This window comes from Cupressus sempervirens, chromosome 8 (genome assembly GCF_028749045.1).
Source record: "Cupressus sempervirens isolate cs-2001-9-10 chromosome 8, ASM2874904v1, whole genome shotgun sequence".
Lineage (NCBI taxonomy): Eukaryota > Viridiplantae > Streptophyta > Pinopsida > Cupressales > Cupressaceae > Cupressus > Cupressus sempervirens.
In genome coordinates, this window is record NC_143125.1 from 797,070,208 (window position 1) to 797,089,221 (window position 19,014).

A 19,014-nucleotide genomic window follows, 5' to 3' on the forward strand; every position below is an offset into this window, starting at 1 on the left:
CATTCCCTATGAAAATAGTATCATCTACGAATATTTTTGCCAAGACAATCTTATTATCTGGTCCTTCCTTTATATACAAGCTACTGTTATCATTAGTTCTTTGAAAACCAATCTGAATAAGATAGTTATGCAATCTTTCATACCATGCTCTAGGGGCTTGTTTCAGACCATACAATTCCTTGTGTAATTTTTAGACCATGTTCTTCTTATCTAGATCAACAAAACCTTCAGGTTGTTCAATGTAAACTTCTTTATCCAATATACCATTGAGGAATGCTAACTTGACATCCATCTGATAAACTTTGAATCCTTTGTGAGTAGCATATGCAAATAAAGTTTTGACTCCTTCCAATCTTGCAACAGGAGCAAAAGTTTCTCCATAGTCTATTCCTTCTTCTTGAGCATATCCTTTGCATACTAGTCTAGCTTTGTTTCTTGATACCTTACCATCTTTAGTCAACTTGTTTCTGAATATCCACTTAGTTACACTCACATTTTTATCTTTAGGCATGGGCACAAGAGTCCATGTCTTGTTTTTCTCTATCTACTCCATCTCTTCATTCATAGCCTCAATCCAACTATCATTTCCCAATGCATCTTTGATATTTCTAGGTTCAAAATCAGCAAGTCAACAGGTACCTTTCAACTTACTTCTTGTCATGGTTCCTTCAGATTTGTCTCCAATGATTTGATTTGCTGAATGATGTCTCCTGACATATTTTGCTAATACAAGTTTCCTGTCTTTTGAATGAATTTCATTGTTATCCTCTTGCACTTCAACTTCAGGTTTTGGCTATTCTGGCTTGGTAGATATTGGCTCTGGTCCTTCAAACTCGGTAAACACTTGTTCGGTAGCATCTAAATGTAACTCATGTTGCTGGAGCTCGGTTTGAACTTCCTGTAACTCGGTTACTGATGACTCAAGAGTAGAAGATTCTTGATTGACTGGTACTATATCAGGTTCAATGAAAACAAACCTTTTATAATTTTCTAGTTCCCTTTTTCTTTCTTCTCCAGTCCTTTCTACAAATTCATCAACTTTCACATGTGCACTTTCTATGACTTTGTAAGTAGATAAGTTCAAACATCTATATGCTTTACTTTTGCAAGAGTATCCCAAGAATATTTCTTCATCACTTTTCACATCAAATTTTCCTTTTCTAGATTCTTTCAAAATGTAACATTTACTTCCAAATACTTTTAGATAACTTACATTAGGTTTATAGCCATACCATAGCTCATAGGGAGTTTTGAATGAGTCTTTTTTTAGCTGTACCTGGTTTAAGGTATGAACTGCAATGCTGATAGCTTCCTTCTAGTATTTGATAGCAATGCTCTTTTCAATCATTAAGGTTCTTGCACAATCCATGATAGATCTATTCCTCCTTTCAGCTATTCCATTTTGCTCAAGAGTTCCAGGGGCTGATACCTGTCTTTTGATTCCTCTTTCAATGTAAAAGTTATTGAACTCATGTGAAATGAATTCTCCACCTCTGTCTGACCTCAAGCATTTCAATCTTTTCTCTGTTTCCTTTTCTATGCTCGCCAAATGCCATATGAATTTATCAAATGCTTCTAATTTGTTCTTTAGATATATGACAGTCATCATTCTTGAGTAATCATCAACAAAAAGAATGAAGAACTTTTCTCTAGTATAGCTTTCAATTCCAATGGGTCCACATAAATTAGTATGCACAATTTCTAATATATCTTCAGACTGATATTTTTACTTTTAAAATTAACCCATTTTACCAATTTGACAATTCTTGCATAGACCGACCTCAGGTTTCTTTATGTTAGGAATGCCTCTTATTTTCTTGAATTTTCTTATCTTCACCAAATTATCAAAATTGACATGACACAACTTTTTATGCCATAACCAACTTTCTTCAATTTGAGCAATAAAACATGAACATTCACCTAGTTCAAGATAGACCAAGTTACTTTTAGTTTGAGTGCCTGATCCAATCAGCTTTCCTTTGTCATCTAGCAGTCTTTCTTTTCCATGCATGAATTCTACTTTGAATCCATTATTGAGTAGCTGTGCCATACTTAACAAATTATGCTTTAGTCCTTCTACCCAATAGGCATTATCACATATAAATTTTTTGGTTAGAGAGATTCTTCCTCTTCCTTTTATACAACAAGGTTCATTGTTACCAAATCTTACACTACCACCATCATAGTCTTCAAAATATTCAAACTTAGTTTTATCACCAGTTATGTGATGAGAACAACCACTATCTGTGATCCATGTATCATTTTTGATCATATGAGAAATGAGTGCCATTTTCTCATCATTATTAGATTCATCTTTCGCAACAATGTAGACAATTTCATCTTCTTCTTCATCATTAGAATCATTAGAATTTTTAGCCATAAAACATGTTTTCTTAGCTTTATCCTTGAATGATTTGAAGTCTTTCTTGCCATTGTCCTTGTAACCTTTCTTCTCATATTTGTTTTTCTTGTTTAGGAACCTAGCAACAATATGACCAATTTCTTCACATGAAAAACAAATTAGAAGAGCTTTACCTTTATATTTTCATCTGCCTCTAAAATATTTTCTTGCTAGTAGAGCTTCAATCACCTCAAGATTATTGTTTGAACTTTGGTCTGATTCATCTTCACTTCTTGACTGAGATTCCTTTTTCTTTTTACTTTTCTCCTTGAGTGAAATCTTGGCTTCAAATGCTGATTCAATGTTCTTGGAAGCTAGAACATAGTTGTCAAAATTATCTAGTTCAAATGCAGTTAATCTTCCAACTATGGCCTCTAGATTTATCTTATGATTTGCTTCACATCTTCTTTCTTGAATTGCAGAAACTCTGATTGCATAAATGGGAAGTAGAGTTCTAAGAACTTTACTTATTACTATCTCCTCCTTGATATCTCGTCCAGATACTTTGATTGCACTGACACATGCTTTGACTCTTTCAACATATTTTGCGATGTTTTCATCCTCTCTCATCCTCATCTGATCAAATTGTCCTCTCAGACTTTCTGCTTTGGCTCTTCTAACGTTATCATCTCCTCCATAGATTTCTTTTAGCTTTTCCCACATTTCAAAGGAAGATCTGTAGTCTTTGATGTCATCAAATTCTTCATAACTCAAAGCAGATGCTATATCTATCATCATAATGTTGTGGGTCTATTTTTCAGCAATATCATTGATAGATAGTATACCAGATGGTTCTGCATATTTTTCATCAAGGTATTTTAGTCCTGTATCTCCAATAGAAGCTAGATGAAGTCTCATCAACCCTTGCCATGCTGAGAAGTTGTGCTTGTTAAGTCTTGAAATTTTCCTCTTATAAGACATCCTGATCTTTGGCTTAGATCCTTGAAATCTTATCCTATAAGCACCAAAATATTTGATAACAATTGTTGAAAATATAGATGAAGTAACTGAGAGGGGAGGGGTGAATCAGTTACCTCAAAAACAATTCCAAAAATCCCTTAGATGTCTATAATGCTTAATTACTATTGATACTCTATAAATAGTGTAGGAATACTGTAACTTGGTAGGTTAACTAGTTATTAATAATCTAGCATTCATAGTAGTTAATATGCATGCAAAGGTTAAATAAATAAACACAAAAGACACCAGATTTAACGTGGAAACCCAATATGGGAAAAACCACTAAGTAACTAGTCACCAATTTTCACTCTTTCGAAGTGAAGCCAACCCTGTTAAAGGTTACAATACACACTGTTAGGTGTGACCTTGTTAGAGGATTTAATCACCCTGTTAGGAGTGGCCTAGTTAGAGGTCTTAAGAACAATTCAACTAAACTATCACCTTGTTAGAGGATTTACAAAATGGCTGTTAAACCAACTCTGTAAAGAGATTCTAGATTCACTGTTACAATGATTAGAAAGCAATAATGAAATGTCCTGAATGATATGCAACTTATCTTTTTCTGATTACAGATCTCTGTTCTACTTTACTAGATCCTTACTGATCGAATACAACTTTGCAACTCCTCCAGGATATTTACTCCTTCATCAGAATTTGCTCAATATTCGCTTATTCCATCTTCATTCATATATCTCCATGCACTTCAATTCACAACTTGAACATTTATATATATATATATATATATATATATATATATATATATATATATATATATATATATATACCTTTCAGATTATCAAGTCGGCTCAAATATGATTTACAACAACTGAAAAAATCATTACATCAGTTAGCTACACTCATTGCATGAAACAATTGAACTTAATATCAAAACAATAAAATCCTTTTCTGGCCGACCGAGCTCGGTAACCACTGCTCAGAATGGATTTCTAGTGTTAACCAAGTGAGGCTTGGTAAACATTGCAAACCCTGCAAAAATCCTTTGGAGACCGAGTGAACTCGATTAACACTGACCTTCCTTTGCTGACCTTATGAGCTTGGTAAAAGATAACTTTCTGCCACATTATCTTTGATGACCAAGTCAGCTCGATAGACATTGACTTTTCTTTGTTAACCTTGGGAGATCGGTTAACACTAACTTTTTGCTACAAAATCCTTTGATGCCTGAGTGTGCTCGGTAAGAACTGACTTTTCTTCGTTAACCTTGGGAGCTCGGTTAACACTAATTTTCTGCTACAAAATCCTTTGATGCCCGAGTGAGCTTGGTAAGAACTGACTTTACTGTGTAATGTTCAGGAACATTTGGTAGACACTGTAAATTGATTTGTTGATTATTTGAGCTCGGTAGACTCTGTCTAATGACTGATATGACATTTGTGTAACATCGAAGACAATACACAATTAACAATTGTATCCAACAGTCACCACAGTTTTCTTGGCTAACAACAAATGTTAGTGACCCTATGAACCATGGGGACCTAAGCACCAATATACCATTTGTGCTATCATGGTTTGAACCTTAACTAACATGAAATGCTCACGACTTTTTGAATATGAATTTAACTTCCATCGCCAACTTCTTATTCTCCACTCGAGCTTGCTAAGACATGTGTCCATCTATTGTTATGTCACCATAGATAATGACCTCACATCTTTGGTCAGTGACATAATAAAGATGCTTGATCTGCATTCAATCTGATGGTCCCAAAGATGTATTGACCCCTGTTAGTTTCTCAACCAATGAAACCACTACCTTATAAAAACTCATCTGACATGCTTTCTTTTGCCTGTGGCCCATAATGAAATAGGACCGTTACATCCACACATCACAACATCACTATCTTACTATGCATTTCCATCATACATTTTTCCTTAGCGATATAGTGACATGTATTGATCTTGGAAGATTAGATGACCATGACAAAGCCCTAGTTAACCATCCTCATCAACACCTCTAACTCATCAAGTACTGCCATATCATCTGATTTCTCTGACTGCTTACTGCACATTTTAAGCTTCAATCGACCCCACTTGTCTACGTGTAGGTTTTTTGCTATCTCACTATGAAAAATCCTCGTACATTTCTGCATAGCGACAAGGCGACAATTATTGATCAATCTTCAAGCTGACAGTGGATAAGGTACGTCAAGAACTAGCCCACTTTCATAAAGCACAAATAAAACCTCTCCAACCGTACTTCATCAGATAGATCCACTAGCCATAGAGAAGGAAGACCCACCTTGGATACATGGCACACTGCCTCTATGACTTTTGATCATGTAATTTTTGACAATGATGAAGCGACAACTATAGATCGAGATCTGATCGATGAATGAGAAGATGTAGGCCTGCTAGAATCTTAATAACATGCAATTGCTTGAAGACTTAGGAAATAAAAATATACCCAAAGCTTTAAAAATTTATTTTTTATAACATTGGGCCATTTGAATATTTGAATAAATATGACCGTTGGGCATGTTTGATAGAAAAAATTTGATTTTGGTGGGAGGGAAAATATGACTAACAATAACTATGATTATATTTATTATTATACTAATTGTCAAATTAAAAAATAGACATGTCCCATGAAGGGACATGTCTCTTCTTATCCTTTCCTCATTATAAATAAGAGGTCACTGCCATTTGGAAAATACATACCAAGAATATGGTAGTGTTTAGTATATTTGCATTGATCCTCAAAACTCAACATGGTATCAAAGTGTGACTGCGAGAGTGAAAATAGATTAGTAGGAAAGTCTAAGAAAGATATAGAAGTGCAAAGCAAATAAAATTTAAGGAAGAAAAACTCATTGAACAAACTATTTTGAGAGGAATTTGAAAACTTGCATCAAAATAGAGTCAACAACCAAGAGTCAACTTTGCTAGATTAACTCTATAAAATTTGGTAGAAATCTAGTTTGATTTTGTGTCATAACTAATATGCATGCAAAATATGAAGCTAAGTATAAGGCATCGATAGTTTGATAAAAAATTATAAATACAATCTAATTATCTATGATGGTGTCGACAATGATAGAAGAAGTCAAGTATGGCTAACTAATTGGGGAAATGATCATAATGACATGTAGAAAACAAAGATCAATGCTTTCCAAAGGGTTATGTTAGAATCCCAAAGATAATAAGATCACTGGAATATATCCTTATGCTATTACTACCATGATATTGATGCCATTTGTTGACTTTAGATTTCTAATTTGGACTATGAAGGGATGTGAATGATTCAATGAACAAAACCCAAAGACAAGGAGTCACTAGTGCTTGGATTATGATGAGCCAAACATTGTTATGCTATGAAAATTTAGGAAACATGTATTCAAGTTAGATGGGAATCAACACACACATGGTATTGGGGTGATTACATATGTGCGTTATATATATTTAATTTGGCTTTTCTAGTCATGGGAAATTGATTCATGGTTCTAGAGCATGTGAGACATATCATTCAAAAGGAAAAGTAAGACATATAAATTATATACATATATAAAAAACATGGTGGTATAAGGTTAGGCAATATCAAAAATATCTTTGTTAATGATAAAGTCGATTATCAACTATCAACAAGGAATAAGAGAAAACCATCGAACAAAAGGAACAGAATAGATACGTTGTTTGCATTGAGGAGACATTACAATAAAAATAAATATTAAAATCATAACGATCTACTATAGACTCCCGCAAGGTTGCAAACAAATATAAGGAATAAACATTTCTTCAATCTATATCCACACATTCGATTTGGGCTTTTATTGGGCTTGATCATAAATATATCGATCTATGCATCACAATTTACAAATTGGACAACATCAACTTAATGGAACTTTTAATCTATAAACAGAAATAAAATAAAGAATGTTATAATAGTTTGTCTTAGAGAACTTTCAATTTGATATTTACAATTCCTTCCAACAATTCTAGAAACTAAAGCTTCCTAACTGACATACATTGTATTAATTGATGTAAGTGACTAATTTTGATACAAAGTTGTATTTATTTAATATTTGAAGTTAGTGTTGGTGTGTAAAAATAGAAGCATGTCATATAACTGCGATGAAATTCATCAGTGTGCATTATATTAAAAACAAAAGGAGTACAATATCTAGTCTAAAATGACTTGAGTATCCAAAGTGGTGAGCACCCATAAATGAATGGTTATCTCATTATGTGATGTTAGAGCTCAAATCTATCATAATAGTGAGCTAGAAAAGAAAATAAATCTTTTACTTGATCTTGCAAAGTATTTGACCCAGCCTACAAGATAGACGAAAGAGGGAACATTACTGTGGATTATAAAAGAACTACTGCTAAGATGAGTGGAAACTGATTGATTGTTTCTCAATCGATTTAAAAATCTATTAAATGGAGTAAATAGGAATTTGAAATTGTGGGGGGAATAATAACAAATGTTCCATTCCTATTGTTTCACAAATTATTATGTAGAGGCATTTTATGTTTTGTTGCATATGGACCTTCATTGGAGCAACTTGTATCAAGGATATTGATGTATAAATATTTATTATTTTTTAGTATTATATTAATCTTTTAAAAAAAAAAATTCAATCCATACTACAAGAGCTATTTTCCTTGATCCTTTCCTCTGATAATTTTTTTGTAAGAGGGAGATTGAGACTCAAAGGGAGCTTGACATTTCACTAGAAACAACCTTAAATGAGAGGGAGAAGATAGAGGATACTCTTTAGTCAACCTTCAGTGATCTTGGTAGTATTGACTTAGAGGGAGTAAACCATGTTGAGATGGATTCTTAGTTATCAATTGTAGCAATCAAGGGAACTATGCTTCATGAATATACCTCATGACTATGTGCTTTTAATGGGCCAACCCCCTGTGTACATCATAAGGAAGTGGAAGCTTCCAAATGACACCACTTATATTTGCAGAAGTTATGAAAAGGTAATGATCTCATAGTAACTTAATTTTCTATTATGATGGATATCTTGCATTGTCTATATAAATCATGATAGTATACTTTGCATAGTGGATGTATATATGGTAAGCATTATGAGAATTCGTACGTACATTACCTTATATATATATATATATATATATATTGAGTATTTGGTGAATGTTATGCAAATTGATATTCTAGAAGCCATTATAGAGAGTACATGGTGAATATCATATGATTTGATGTTTTGGAGGCCATTATTCATAGTACTTGGTGAATATCTTGCATCTCATTTTGGAGGGCATTAATCAAAGAGTATCTGGTGAATATCATATGTTGATATTCTAGAGACTAATACTCAATTGTGATACCAAAATGGTGAATTCCATATGTTGATGTTCTGTGAACCATTACCTTATTGAGTACATGGTGAATATCAAGTGTTGATATTCTAGAGATCACGATTACTCTATGTATTTGGTGAATATCGTATATTGCTATTCTAAAGGCCAATGCTCATGATATGAAATGTGATATCAAAATGGTTGATATCCTTTGATCAAAGATATCCTTAAAAAAATTCATTCCTAGTATTACCAACGATGTAATATATGTCTCGTGTTTATCCTCTCTAGCTAAGAGGGAGTGTTGATGTTTGGTAGCTTCGGTCGGATAAAACTATGGCTATATATAATTATGAGATATAATTACATATGAGATATAAGTTTATTATATAAGAGAAATTAATATAATAATGATATATATAACTATGATTAAATATTTATTATTATATTAACTATCAAATTAATGAATAGACATGTCCCATGAAGGGACGTGTCTCTTCTTAGCCTTTTCTTATTATAAATAAGAGGTCACTACCATTTGGAGAATATATATTGAGAATGTGGAAGTTCTTAGCACATTTGCATCGATACACAAATTTCAACAGATAGTTAGTTATCAAGAAGTGGTTAAACTTTGAATAACTACCCATTTCAAAATCATAAATGAAAAATAAACAAGGAACTTGTTAGTTCTTTGGAGAAGTTGTCAAACTATGGAAAATTTTGAAGGATCCCCATGATGTCACCTTTGTAATAGCATGTCACCACCTTTTTATACATGTTTCCACTACTTTGTTAAGTTTAGAAAGTTTCCAAATTACTAATATTAAGATCTTGGTATAATGGCAAATTTTCTCAAAGAAGGTTAACCAAATTACTAGTAACATGCTATTCCTTTCTTACTCTTCTAAAGTGACGCCCTATGAAAGGCCTGCCCTGTTAAAGGCTACAAAACATGTTGTTAAATGTGACCAGGTTAAGGGATTTCAACCACCCTGTTAGAAGTGGGCCTAGTTAAAGGACTTTAGAATATTCACTTGGAATGTCACCATGTTAAAGGATTTACAAAATGGTTGTTAAACCAACCTAAGCCATGGGATTTTTCCCTAACTGATACAATTGCTAGAGAGTGACAATAAGGGTTTTTGATATGATGTAACTCACAACATAACTTGTAGATTTTAGATCTTAATTCAGTTCACAAATTTTCCTGGCTTTCAGTTTCTATAGCTTTGACACCTTGTCCTCCTTTCAAGATTGTCTCCTTGAGTCTCCATTCTCATTGTGCCAATGCAATCACCTCTATGGTCACCTATCAAAGCAAAGTCTCTATATTTTGTTCTTCCCTCTTGATGCCTTCTCCTTGACACCACACACTATCTCCCATCTCACTTTGCTTCTTGACCTATAACTCCTTAAGTAGGAGTCTAAAATAATTTTCTCACTCTAATCTTCCTACTCTTATTTTGGATTTGAATGGATTAGGTAAGATACGATGTATCTTCCCCTTATCTTGTTTCTTCTAGAAACATCTTGTGGAATCTACCTGTATTCACCTAAAAATGGTTAACCTAGAGTTCTGTGACACTAGCTCAACATTCTTATCTTCCATCTGGTTCATAAAATTCAAGGTAACAAACTTATCGGCTCAGATCTGGAAAATCTTTGACTTTTCAAATAATGCAGCAACTCGACACTATTGACTTTCTGATGCTCATCACATACTATGTTACTCAACACCTACTATAGATTCACTAGCATCAACTAAGTTTTATAGATGCTTGACAATTATTACATTTTATCTTGCTTGGCACCTAAACTTGCTTAACACCTTCTATTTCACTTGGCACACACTAGATTTTGTATTTTCTTGGCACTTACTGATAATTTGCTCGGCATGAACTAGCTTGCTCAACACCTACTAATAAATTTAGTCAAGTTTTGCAAACAACTTTGTTATAACTTATTCTTCTAGAGTTTCTAAGTGTATCCAACCTCTGTATCTTCAAGTATATTATCAATACATCATTTTACCATTCTCTTAACTAATCCTTGTACTTCATTACAAAACCATAACTCAACCTTTCTCTTAGGTGCTTTTGTTACATCGTATTGATGAAATCCTCTTCATCAATCAACTAAGTGATAGTACTTGGATCTTATAAGAAATTGTCATTCTAGCAAATAGCAAGTTTGACATCAGTGACAAAACAATGATTGAAAACATTCTTTATCAACAATCTCCCTTCTTCAATAATGATATTTTCAATCATATCTTCAACAATCTCCCTCTTTGACATTGATGGAAAACCAAACTAATCAACCAAGTTATCAAAAATGTTAATTAGGTTAAAACAGTAAGTCAAATGCCAAAAAGAAAAATTTGTAACCAAAATTATTCATTCTATCAATGACTTTGAATTTCTTATGACTCCCTCTGAATTCTGTAAGTAACTCCCTCTTTCAAAGTATTTCTGTAAGTAACTCCCTCTCTAATCTTGTCATCTCGATTGATTTCTATTTGTGTTATTTTCTCTCTCTTAGCTATTGTTTCCCTTCTCCTTCCTTTCTACTATTTCTCCCTTTACACATTTGATCCTATAGATTCTATCAGTTTCTGCTATTTCTCTCTCTTTGACAACAATGCTAAAGACATATTATTTCAACATCTTATCATGGAAGTGTAGCATTTGTAGGAACTCCAATTTCTCCCTCTATCACCTTGCTTGTGACTTATTTGGAATTTTAATAGTTTAATTACTTTAGGTAAAATCTAAAGTAAGTATCCTCTACATCAATTTATATCATTTCAAAAATCAACTCATTTGATGCAGGGAAATCTTGTTGTTACTTAAATAGCCTTGGATAGGGGTATCACCCCTAACTTACCTCTAAGATACTCAAATGTATCTGTGGGTAATGGTTTTGTGAAGATGTCAACAATTTGTTCCTTTGAGTTGACATATTCCATCTTTACTTACTTGTCTTCCACTAGTTCTCTTACATAGTGATACTTAATTACAATGTGCTTTGTTTTGTCATGCATCATAGGATTCTTTGATATGTTGATGGAACTTGTGTTATCACAATAGAGTATCACAGGTTTAGTTATCTCTTCTTTCATACCTTTCAACAGGTGCTTGATCCATACAATTTATGGTAGCAACAACATACTCAACTTTAGCTGTGGACTGTGTGGTACAACTTTTCTTTTTGCTAGTCCAAGTGACTAATCTTTTACCTAAGAAGAACACTTCTCCATTGGTACTTTTTTTGCCATCTATATTACCTCCCCAATTTGCATCAGTGTAGGCATTCAACTCAAACTTTACAATCCTCTTGTAGTATAAGCCAAAGTCATCTATTCCTTTTAGGTACCTCATTATTCTTTATACTGCCATAAGATAATTTGCTCTTGGATTTGTAGAAAATCTTGCCACTATTCCAATAGATAATGCAATGTTTGGTCTACTATGTACAACATATTGGGACTTTCGAATCATTGATCTGTACTTGGATAGCCTTGGTTCTATCCTTGTTTCTATGTCTAGTCTTTCAGCTTTAAAGTCACTATGCACATCTCTTTCAGGTAATTCAACATCTCTTTCATGTGTACTAATTTCAGAATTAGAATATGCATTTTCTTCATTCTGCAACTCGACATTCACTAGTTGTGACTTGGTAGATACTGAAACTTGTTGTTGATTCCCAACTTGATTGGCAACTTCTTCTTCAAAAAACATTCCTTCATAGAAGTATACAAAGGATCTGTACTCTTCTAGTTTCTTGATGAATTCATCAACTTGAACTTTTGCATGCTCATCAAATTTTACATTTGCACTCTCCACAATTTTGTTAGTGGTAGTATTTAAACACTCATATGCTTTACTTCTAGTGGAGTATCCAAGGAATATACCTTCATCCCTCTTTGCATCAAACTTGCCATTTCTAGAGTCTTTAAGAATATAGCACTTACAACCAAACACTTTGAAATGTTTTACATTGGGTGAGTGACCATACCATAATTCAAAAGGTGTTGCATTTGTACCTTTCTTGATTTTTACCTGATTTAGGGTGTAGATAGCTATACTTATAGCTTCTCTCTAGTACTTTAGAGCAACATTCTTCTCCATCATTAATGTTCTGGTGTAGTCCATCACTAATCTATTCCTCTTCTCTACAATTCAATTCTATGGGGGAGTTCTAGTTGTTGATGTTTGTCTCTTGATTCCTTTATCATTGAAAAGTGTCTTAAATTCTTTTGATGTGAACTCTCCTCCTCTATCTAATCTTAGGCACTTCAGACTCCTTCCCATTTCCTTCTCAATCCTGGCCAAATACCACTTAAACATTTAAAATGCATTAGATTTTTTCTTTAAGAACATGACAATCATCATCCTAGAGTACTCATCAACAAACAATATTATATATATGTCTCCTTTGCAGATTTTCACTTCTATTGGATCATATAAATCAATATGGACTAACTCTAGTACTTCTTTGGAAGTATAGGCTTTTCTTTTGAAACTTGACTTGGTCATCTTTCCTAGCTGACACTATTTGCACATTGTATTGTCATGCTTCTTTAGTTTAGGAAATCCTCTGACTCTCTTCATTCTGTTGATGCTAATCAGATTATCAAAGTTGACATGACATAGCCTTTTATGCCATAGCCACACATCATCAACTCTTACAATAAGACAAGCAACATCCTTCATATCTAGATGAAATAGATTACTCCTAGTTTGGTCTCCTTTTCTTATTAGATTTCCATCAGTGTCATAGCTTTTGGTAGTTTTTTTTCCAAATTCTACTTTGCATCCTACATTGCCTAATTGTGCCATACTCAATAGATTGTAGTTCAATCCTTCAACATAATATGCATTATCAAATGAAATTTTCTCCATAAGCTTAATGGAACCTTTTCCTTTGATTAGACATGGAGCATCATTTCCAAATCTAACACTATTTCTATCAAATTGAGTTAAGGTAACAAACTTACTTTTGTCTCTTGTCATGTGATGTGAGCATCCACTATCTATGATCCACCTATCATTCTTGTTTACATAGGTTACCAGTGCTATTGCCTCATCTTCATCTAACTCATCCTTCATAGCTACATAGACTACCTCATAATCATTTTCATAAGAATTCTTTTCTTCAACAATGTAGTACTTTTTGCCTTTGTCTTTGTAATCTCTGCTATCATCGTCTCTTTTGTTCTTGTACTTATTGCCTTCTTTGTAGTTATTTTTCTATGTGCATCTTGTAGCAATATGTCTTACTTCATTGCAATTAAAACAAATGATAGGCAACTTATCTTTGAGTTTACCTTCCTTTGTGAAATCTTCTAGCCAGCAATGCTTCCAGTTGTTCCACATCTTCTTCATCTGTCTTGCTGTCATTGGATACATAATTTATCTTTCTTTTGTTCTTCTTTGGTTTCACCTCTTTAGTGTCTTTCAACAATAGCTTGGCCTTGAAAGCAGATTCAAGATTCTCAGGTCTGTAGTTATCAAAGTTGGATAACTCAAATGCAGTAAGTCTTCCCACTATACCTTCAAGAGTTAGTTTGTTTCCTAGTATGCATCTCAACTCTTGGATGGCTAATACTCTAATAGCATAGATGAGGAGCAAGGTTCTTAAGACTTTGCTAATAATAATTTCATCATCTAAATGGCCAATCACACTTCTTATTGCACTTACTACTTCCTTTATTCTAGAGACATATTGAGCAATGTTCTCACCTTCCTCCATTCTTATGTCATCAAACTTTCCTTTGAGGATTTCTCTTTTTTCTCTTTGATGTTCTAATCTCCTCCATAAATATTTAACAAGGCTTCTTCTTTTTCTTCATATTTTCTGCAGGAGGGACACTTGTTAGATCAACATGTTCCACTTTGATTGAGGTTTTTGCATGATCACCTATTGATCCAAGGTGCAACTTCATTAAACTTTTCCATGCAGTGAAGTTATCTCTATTGAGCTTGGGAACTTCTCTCTTAGACATCTTGATCTTTCTGCTTCTTGTACCTTTAAAAAAAATTAGTAGATGGCTCTTATACCAATTTTTAGAAATTCTTTAGAATAACCGAGAGTTGGGGGCGGGGGGTGGGGTGGTGAATCAGTTACTCAAGGTCTAAATGTCCTAATAAAACTTTTTCACTAAGTATAGTGAGCCCATTTAAACTAACCATGCATCCAAGCTAAACATTCTTCTTAGCAAGTTACTGATAAATCAACATGCAGGATTAAGACATGAAAAATCAACACATGACACAGTGATTTACATGGAAACCCAATTTGGAAAAACCACCAGTAACATGCTACTCCTTTCTCACTCTTCTAAAATAATGCCCTATGAAAGGGATGCCCTATTAAAGGCTACAAAAGACACTGTTAAATGTGACCCAATTAGGGGATTTCAACCAACCTATTAGAAGTGGGTCTGGTTAAAGGACATTAGAACATTCACTTGGAATGTCACCCTATTAAAAGATTTACAAAATGGTTGTTAAACCAACCTAAGTCCATAGGATTTTTCCCTAATTGATACAATTGCTAGAGAGTAACAATAAGGGCTTTTGATATGATGTAACTCACAACATAACTTGTAGATTTTAGATCTCAATTCAATTCAAAAAATTTCTTGGCTTTCAATCCTTGTAGCTCTGACAACTTGTCATCCTTTCAAGCTTTGTCTCCTTGAGTCTCCATGCTCATTGTGCCAATGCAATCACCTTTGTGATCATCTATCGAAGTAGAGTCTCTGTACTCTGTTCTTCCCTCTCGATGCCTTCTCCTTAACACTACACACTCTCTCCCATCTCACTTTGCTTCTTGACCCATAACTCCCTAAGTAGGAGTCTAGAATACTTTTCTTGCTCTAATCTTCCTGCTCTTATTTTGGATTTGAATGGATTAGGTAAGATACGATGTAGCTTCCTCTTATCTTGTTTCTTGTAGAAACATCTTATGGAATCAACTTGTATTCACCTAAAAATGGTTAACCTAGAATTATGTGCCACCAGCTCAACATTCTTATCTTCCATCTGGTTCACAAAATTCAACATAACAAACTTATTGGCTCTGATTTGGTGAATCTTTGACTTTTCAAATAATGCAACAGCTCGACACTATTGACTTTATGATGCTCAACACATACTATGTTACATGGCACCTACTATAGATTCACTTGGCATCAACTAAGTTTTACTAATGCTCGAAACTTATTACATCTTATCTTGCTTGGCACCTGAACTTGCTTAGCACCTTCTATTTTACTCGACACGCAATAGATTTTGCATTTGCTTGGCACTTACTGATAATCTACTCGGCATGAACTAGCTTGCTTAGCACCTACTAATAAATTTACTCAAGCTTTGTAGACAACTTTGTTATAACTTATTCTTCTAGAGTTTCTAAGTGTAGCCAACCTTTGTATCTTTAAGTGTATTATGAATACATCATTTTACCATTGTCTTAACTAATCCTTGTACTTCATTACAAAACCATAACTCAACATTTCCCTTAGGTGCTTTTGTTACATTTTATTGATTAAATCTTCTTCATCAATCAACTAAGTGATAGTACTTGAATCTTCTAAGAAATTGTCATTCCAGAAAATAGCAGGTTTGACATCAATGACAAAACAATGATTGAAAACATTCTTTATCAACAATCTTCCTTCTTCAATAATGATCTTTTCAATCATATCTTCAACATTTATCAAGATTTCAAAAAAAATTCAAGAATTTGATGAGGTGAGCAATCATAAATATTTTCACATCCAATTCTTGCCTCTTCTTAGTGTTTAAGAAAACTTCAACAACTTTATGAATTTTTTTATGAGAAATACTTCAACAGATCACCCATTTTAAAAACTTTGGAAAATTGGATAAAATGTGAATGAGTCAATCAATTTGGAGATGTTGAAGAATTAACTATTTGAGGAATTTGGAGATATTGGTTCTTTGGAGAAGTTGTCAAGCTGTGGAAAATTTTGAAGGATCCCCATGATGTCACCTTTGTAATTGCATGTCGCCACCTTTTTATACATGTTTCCACTGCTTTGTTAAGTTTAGAAAGTTGCCAAATTATTTATATTAAGAGCTTGGTATAATGAAAAATTTTCTCAAAGAAGGTTAACCAAATATCTTTTGATGACTTGGGGTACTTATTGGACTTTCAAAAAATTTTGAGTAATATGCCATTATATATTCCTATTTGGTCGTTGAAGTAATTTTTCAAAACTTAATTACACATTTCCTTTTCCATCAACCATTTTATCAGGCTATTGACCATTTTATCAAGCTTTCAAACGAATTCAATAATTTGATGAGGTAAGAAATCAACAATATTTGCACATCCAATTCTTATCTCTTGTCGATGTTTAAGAAAACTTCACCAACTTTATGAAATTGTTGATGAGAAAAACTTCAATGTATCACCCATTTAAAAAACTTTGGAAATTTGAATAAAATGTAAACAAGACAATCAATTTGGAGAAGTTAAAGAATTAACTATTTGAAGACTTTGACACAAAATTTTATAAGTTTAAAAATAAGGGTAACATGATGCTAGATAAATGAGAGGTGGGGTGTGGGGGGTGAGTGGGGGTGTGAATTAGTTATGTTTAATTATCCTAAATGTCTTTCAAACACTTTAGTACAAATCAAACTTCATAAACTTCAATAGTGACAACTTGGTGATATCATTCATTTTCACAATTAACTCTTATAATAAAGTTACACCAAATTGTTAACTCACTATTCATTACTTTGCCAAATATTATAAATATAACTTTATTGTTACCTAGTTGTTATCAATTTGTAGTAAAAATAAATACCATGAAAATCAACTTGCAACATAACAATAATCACACATTTGACACCAGTAATTTTAACATGGAAACCTTGTAAAGGGAAAAACCATTTGAGACCGACAACCCAACAAGTTTACTTTTTTGAAGCGAGCTCTACTAGGAGCCGACCTTGTAAAGGTTTACATGCACATTGCTAATGTGAATTATTTAGAGGATTTACACCAAAAGATCATCTAGACCTTATCACTACTTGATACTTTCTAAAAAATGACCTTCTCTAAAAGACTTGTAAACACCACTAATTGATGTTTTTGATTAAGGAAAATAGTTTTTAATGGGGCCCTAAAACCCTAACACAATAAAATTTAGACATAAAAAGAATGCTTAAAGTAACAATTTAACTTAAAGCAACCAACTAAAATAACCCCCCACAAATAAAAGAAAGAAACCCAATAAAACCAGGGGAATAGGACAAAAAACCAGGAGTGGCAAAAAAGCCAGGAAGGTAGCTCAAGTGATTTCTCTGAGTATTTTTGCAGCATGAATTTCTAGCTCTATCATTCTTCCAACCTCCTCCTTCATGTCAAATAGATCATTGTCAAGTTCCTAGATATTCTTCTTCTTTGTGTTGGATCTGGTTCTCTTCCTCGAACTATCCTTAGGAGACCTATCCTTAGCACTGTTGGGAGAAAGATCCTCCTCCTTGCTAGCCCTGTGTTCTTCCACTTTGTTAATGAGCACCTTTATGTTCTCATTAGCCTCTTTGAGAATGTTATAGCTTTGTTTAGCAATATTATGCATTGAGCTCTCCATAGTTTGGACCCTGCTCTTCACTTCTCCACTTTATTATCCATGTTCTTTTCTTCCTCCATTTTCCTATTCTTCAAGCTATAGTTCTCCCTCTCCAAGTTGCTCACTTTATATTTGAGCTCTTGGATTTCATGGAAAATTTATTTGGTGGTGTGAAACTATCCACAACACTATTTACACCACTAATTGATGTTACCATATAGGATTTCACAAAATTTTCAAGTCCACTTGATAAAGAGATTTTTATGCTAAAAGTGTTAGAAAGTAATAGCCAATTGAATAGTTAGGTTTAGACTACCTTGCTTTTTTAGATCTATGTTCTTCTTGATCTCTTTCTTTTGGTTGATTCACTCCTTTACTCTTTCAGTTTGCACTTAACTATGCATGTTCTTCCTTCTACTCTTCTTGGTTCACCTTGCTTCTTTCAACTTTGATAACTTTGCACTTCGATTTTCTTTTTCTAACTATTCTACCAATTATGAATAGATTAGTTGGAAACCAAAATTTTTCTCAATCATCTCCTTAAATAGTAGTTTCTTTGCTTCCATATTCTTACAAGTTTTGTCTCTTAACCACAATCCTCGATTGCAAATTTATTGCATTTAGTAGTTTAGAAAATATAACTTTTATAAAACTTTGTGTTCATCCCTATCCTTCATCAATCTCCATCATTAGATCTTCATTGTATTTTTCTACTTGTAGATCTTGTAACAAACTTTGACATGAACCTTTG